A 6,000-nucleotide genomic window follows, 5' to 3' on the forward strand; every position below is an offset into this window, starting at 1 on the left:
GTATCTGTGAAAGTCTAATTGGAGGAAGAGATGGGCGTGAAGTATAGAAAACGAACCAGTTGCGTCTTCCTTTGTCAGCGCTCATGGAATGTAATAATACCCAGGGTCTACATTTTACTCTGAAGGGTCCAATGGAAACAATGTAGAACATATACTGAAATCGGGTAGACCGTCACTTCGAGGCTGTATCATCGGACGATATTTTCAACTACCGAAGTTAATATTTAAGTTCATTACGAAAGAACTGAAGCTCTGGTCAAGTTTATTTGAACGCCACAGATCACTGGTTAATGTATGTGCAAATAATAAAAAGAAGCTTATATATTTAAAATGAGTTTATTCTTAATTCTATATAATAAACATATCAGAAGAAACAGAAACTAGTTCACAATGAACTGACACTAGTTTTTCTTTAAATCATATGAGAATAGTTAAGATTTTAAGCATCAAGGAACAGCACTACACGTAGAAGTGATGTTTGTGATGAAACCAGTAAAAGAATGAATTCTCGACAGACGTTTATCACCCTTCGTATTTCACAAAACGCTGAAGACTTTCAAAAGTATAATTCTGCTGGTGGTTTGGCATAGGTGTCAAATGTAGAAACTCTTATTTCAGGGAATAACAGATTACAAGAATGTGGAAACAAATTGCTCTGGTAAACAGAGGATATTGACCTAAAATGAAGTAAACGATGAGTTTAGGGTACGTTACATAATGGCCGTTGTGACCTATATTGTTATATTAGTAGAATAACGGAATTCAAGCGGGGATGAGAATGTAGAGACAAGGAATGCATACAGATTTCTGTCTAGGACGGTCCCTTAAAGAACCACGAAGAAGACTGGAGGATAATATTCAAATGAAGTTCAGGGAGAATGGAAGTGGCTCGAGATCCTGTCCGGTGGTGGACTCTTGGTATTGTCAAAATGGGACTGGTACCTTTTCTTCCTAATGATGGTTTTAAGAAATTCATGAATGCCAGTTATAGTCGTTTTCATGAGACCGCGTTTTACGGGACTAGTTAAATTGATTGATTTGTATTCCTTTAATCGTAGGCCTGCATACTTCTCAGCCATAGGGTATTCCCTCAGAACAGTTCTTCTTCACTACGTCCAGTATCCGGATCTCTTACCCATTATCGTTGACGAGGATTTATATCCGTACTCTCAGTATAACGTGTCACTAAAACACCAGTCCTAGGTATAAAAAAAGTAAAGGTATCCCTGTAACAGGCCGTGGAGGCCCACAGGATTGTGAGATGTTGAGGTTCCCACATTTTCTAGACAATCGGCTCATAGATGGCGGCAATGTTGTCAGCTCTACGCGGCGGCCGCCCTTTACCCCCAAGAATATTCCTAGTACTAATTTCTGTTAGAGGCTGAGTCGACCCCAGGGCCAAGGTGAGGCTGGAACGATTAGGTAAATTGAAAAACATCCAGTGACCTCATCGGGATTCGATCCTTCGACCTTCCGGCTTGTAACAGTGTCTCAACCAACTACGCGACCGCGTGCCCCCCAGTCCTGGGCATAGTGAGTTAAAAACATTTTGAAGAAAGCAGTCTTCTGGGATTTGGTACCGTGTATGTGTGGTGTTAACCGACGTTTCGGAGGAACGTATCGCCTCCATCTTCAGGGTNTTTTGATCGGGGACTTCACTAATCTTGGTTTCCCAGCCGGCTGAGACATTCGCGAAACCTAGTGACTACATTACGAACTGCTCTCATTGTGACTCCTCTGGCTGGCAGGCAGGAGGCCAGAATTTTAACGTTACCTACCCTACATGTGTTACGTTCACTTCGTAGCCATCGTGAGGAGGGTATAGATGTTCGTTTTACGTCTCCTTATCTATAACCAGGTTGTGGACCAAAGCCAATGAAGATGTAGAGAGCCTTGGAGTAACATAAAACCCCCGTCACTCGTGAAGACGCCCAGGAATTAAGGGGGGAAGGGCTTAAACAGATTTTCTTGCCACGATTCTATACTTAGAATCACGCACGAAAAGCGCTTGACGTCAACAACGTAATACCCAACAGGTTGCTGTACAGCAGCGCTCGAGACTTGTATTCAGGAGGTTCTCGATTCGAACTTCGGCGGGACGCCGACTGTCCTCATAGGTACCGTATTTACGCATGTATAGGCCGCGTTCGTGTATAGGCCGCAGCACAATTTTCAGACAGAAATTATAGAAAAAATAATTTTCTTGGAATATTATTTCAGGAGTATTACACCCTGTATTACTAATTATGAATATCATTTTTTTTAAATGAAGTGTGATTTCGAATATAAGCCGCACCCCAGTTTTCCTCTTGAATTTTTGGCAAAAAATGTGCGGCCTATACATGCGTAAATGCGGTATTTCGTTATTTTCTTCAGTCCCTCGGGGAAAATACTCTGATGGCTCGATTGGGCCAGGACCGCTTCAAAGCTCTTTCAGTCCGTCCTACAATCCGACGCTATACTTTCTCGATACTGGAAGCTCATTAAATAACCGACGCAAGATGCAATGTAGGGTTCGCAAAATTCATTAAATCGGTATTTTGATTATAGCTAATTACTTCCATTTGGAATAAGGAAAAATTGCCTGACCAGTGGAAGGAGTCTATTATTGTACCCGTTCACAAGAAGGGTGATAAAACTTGACTGTAGTAATTATCGGGGGATATCACTGCTATCAACTTCATACAAAATTTTATACAATATTCTTCTTTCAAGGTTAAGTCCATATATAGATTAAATTATTGGGTATCATCAGTGTGGATTTCGTCATAACAGATCAACTACAGATCAGATCTTTTGCATTCGTCAGATATTGGAGAAAAAATGGGAGTACAATGAGACAGTACATCAGCTATTCATATACTTCAAGAAAGCCTACGATTCAGTTAGGAGGGAAGTATTGTACAATATTCTGATAGAGTTTGGGACACCCATGAAACCGGTTAGGCTGATTAAAATGTGTTTAAACGAAACGTATAGTAAAGTCCGTATATTTAAACATTTGTCTAATAATTTTCCTATCCAGAATGGCCTAGACATGGAGATTTTCGTTGCCACTGATTTTCAACTTTTCTTTAGAATATGCCATTAAGAAGGTCCAGGAAAACCAGGTGAGACTGAAATTAAACGGGACGCATCAGCTGTTGGTCTATGACGATGATGTGAATCTACTGGGTGATAATATAGATACCATAAAGAAAAACACACAAACTTTAATTGACGCAAGTAAGGAGGTTGGTCTAGAAGTAAACACACAAAAAACTAAGTATATGTTGCTGTCTCATCACCAAAATGCTGGGCAAAATCATGACATAAAAATAGGAAACAGTTGTTTTAAAAATGTGACATATGAAATGTCCCATTATGTGGGAACGACGCTAACAAATCAAAACCTGATTAAGGAGGAAATTATGAGGAGATTGAACTCGGGTAATGGTTGCTACCATTCAGTCTGGAACCTTTTGTCTTCTCGTCTGCTATCCAAAAACATAAAAATTAGAATATACAAAACTATAATTTTTCCTATGGTTCTGTATGGGTGTGAAACTTTGTTTCTTGACATTAAGGGAGGAAATAGACTGAGGGTGTTTGAGAACAGGGTGTTGAGGAGAATATTTGGACCGAAGAGAGATGAAGTGACAGGAGGTTGGAAAAAACTGCATAATGAGGAGCTTCATAAATTGTACTCTTCTCCAAGTATAATTAGAATGATCAAGTCAAGGAGGATGAGGTGGGCAGGGCATGTAGCACGAATGGGGGAGACGAGGAATGCGTATAGGATATTGGTGGGAAAGCCAGAAGGGAAGAGACCACAAGGAAGACCAAAGCGTAGGTGGATGGACAATATTAGAATGGATCTTAGAGAGATAGGTTGGGATGGTATGGATTGGATAGATCTGGCTCATGATAGGGACCAGTGGAGGGATCTTGTGAATACAGGAGTGAACCTTCGAGTTCCATAAAATACTGGGAAATTCTTGAGTAGCTGCAGAATTGGCGGCTCCTCAAGAAGGGCTCAACTTCATTAGTAAAGTAAGTAAGTATGGAAGTCGGCCGCGCCATAGCTCAAGCGGTTAGTTGCTGGCTTCCACCGCGGCGGCCCGGGTTCGATCCCGGGTCTGGGCAAGTGGGCTTTATGGTGGACAAAGTGGCGCTGGGGCAGGTTTTCTCCGAGTACTTCGGTTTCCCCTGCCAATCTTCATTCCAACAACTGCTCCACCATCACCCTCACCTGTCATCTGGGACTGGTACAATAGGCCAGAATTGGCCGCAGTACAAGGGACTTAGTCCCACCCCACTAGCAAGTATGAAATATAGGATTTCGCGGAGGGGAATTTTTCTTTTCAGGTGTCCTTGTGGCTAGGAACGCCGTATTGAAATGAGACTTGAAATACAAACCGCAGAAAAGAGTTAAGTACGTTTCTGGTGATCAGGGGATACAGATCTATGTATGTTACATCCAAGGATTCAGGAAAGAACACGAGAAAATAATACGGAAGTTACAACAATGAGTTAATAGGGTATCTACGACTGAATGACATGCTCTAAGCCTGTTATCGACGAATCTGTTTCCCCTTAGTAAGTAGGCATTATAACTAAAGAAAGAACGAGGAACACTAAATGAATTATTTTGCAAAACTTTTCGGGATAAAGTAATGAGGATAAAGCTCTTTTGTGGTTGTATAATATATATTTAAAACATAAATTGGAATTTTAAGTATTATGAATTGATTTCGCCGGTCACGGTAGCCGAGCGGTCTAAGGCATGCACTGTCTTCGCTCGCTCGGAAGCCGAGATCGTGGGTTCGAATCCCACTCAGGGCATGGATGTTTGTGTGCGTTTTTCTGTGTTTGTCTACAGGTAGAGGCCTTGCGACGAGCTGATCACTCGCCCAAGGAGTTATACCGTATGTGTAAGATCTAGAAAAACCGAAGTGAACGGAGAAGTTCGTGGAGGTAGGCCTCCATGAACACTCCCTTGCTACACTGCTACACTCCATGGCTTGGAATGCAGAGAGCAGTAGCACAGCTGCATTCCAAGCCATTCAACTGCTCTGAAGATGGAGGAGATACATTCCTCCGAAACGTCGGCCAAAACGAAGAATACACGGCGCCTAAACCCAGAAGACGACTTTCTTCATAGTCATCGCCGTGAAAACCTCAAAACTTACATGTGTGATAGAAATTTATCTTCTAAACCAGAGTTAGATTATAAGAGTACAATGGGACAGAAATTCAAGTTTATATGGCTGTTAAATAAGAATAAGGAAAACGGTGAGTTGGTAATACAGTGTTATTCTAAATTATTATCGGGGTTTCTGTGGCCTATAATTTTCAGACCGGAAATAAAATAAGATTGCTTACTGAATATGAAAGTGTAACTCAGAAAGTTTTATTACCCGTAGAATCAATACTGCAAAATACTGGACAACTTCAACATGCTCCCCTTTCTTGTTATATAAGATGTTGAAATGGTATTCAGTTTCCTTCAAAGTGTTCTCTAGCATTTGCGGTGCAACTGTTTCGATCACAGCAACAATTCTGAGCTTCAGTTCATCGAGGGAGGTGACAGGGGCTTGTAAACAATGTTCTTAACGTATCCCCCGCAGGATGAAACCAAGCGGCGTAATGTCGGTGGGCGCGGAGGCCACGGAATTGGTCCATCACGCCCAACGCAGCGCCAAGGAAAATGCATCTCAAGAAATTCTCGGACAGTACGAGCCCAATGTAGGGGTGTATCACTTTGCTCGAACACCACATTTGGCTGGGGTAACAGATACAATTGTAGCCATGTCATGGTAGGTCATCGCTGGCACTGTTTGTTCAGCAAAGGGAAAGGGCCACAAAACTTCGAAACATAACAAAGCACACCAGACACTTGCCTTTGCATTATCTCTTTCGATTTCCCGAATGGCGTGAGGGTTTTCTGATCCCCATATTCTGCATTTATGACGATTTACTCCTCTCCCTGATACGTAAAACGTTGCTTCATCACTTAAT

The sequence above is a fragment of the Cryptotermes secundus genome, unplaced genomic scaffold (assembly GCF_002891405.2).
Source record: "Cryptotermes secundus unplaced genomic scaffold, Csec_1.0 scaffold330, whole genome shotgun sequence".
In the NCBI taxonomy this organism is placed as follows: Eukaryota; Metazoa; Arthropoda; class Insecta; order Blattodea; family Kalotermitidae; genus Cryptotermes; species Cryptotermes secundus.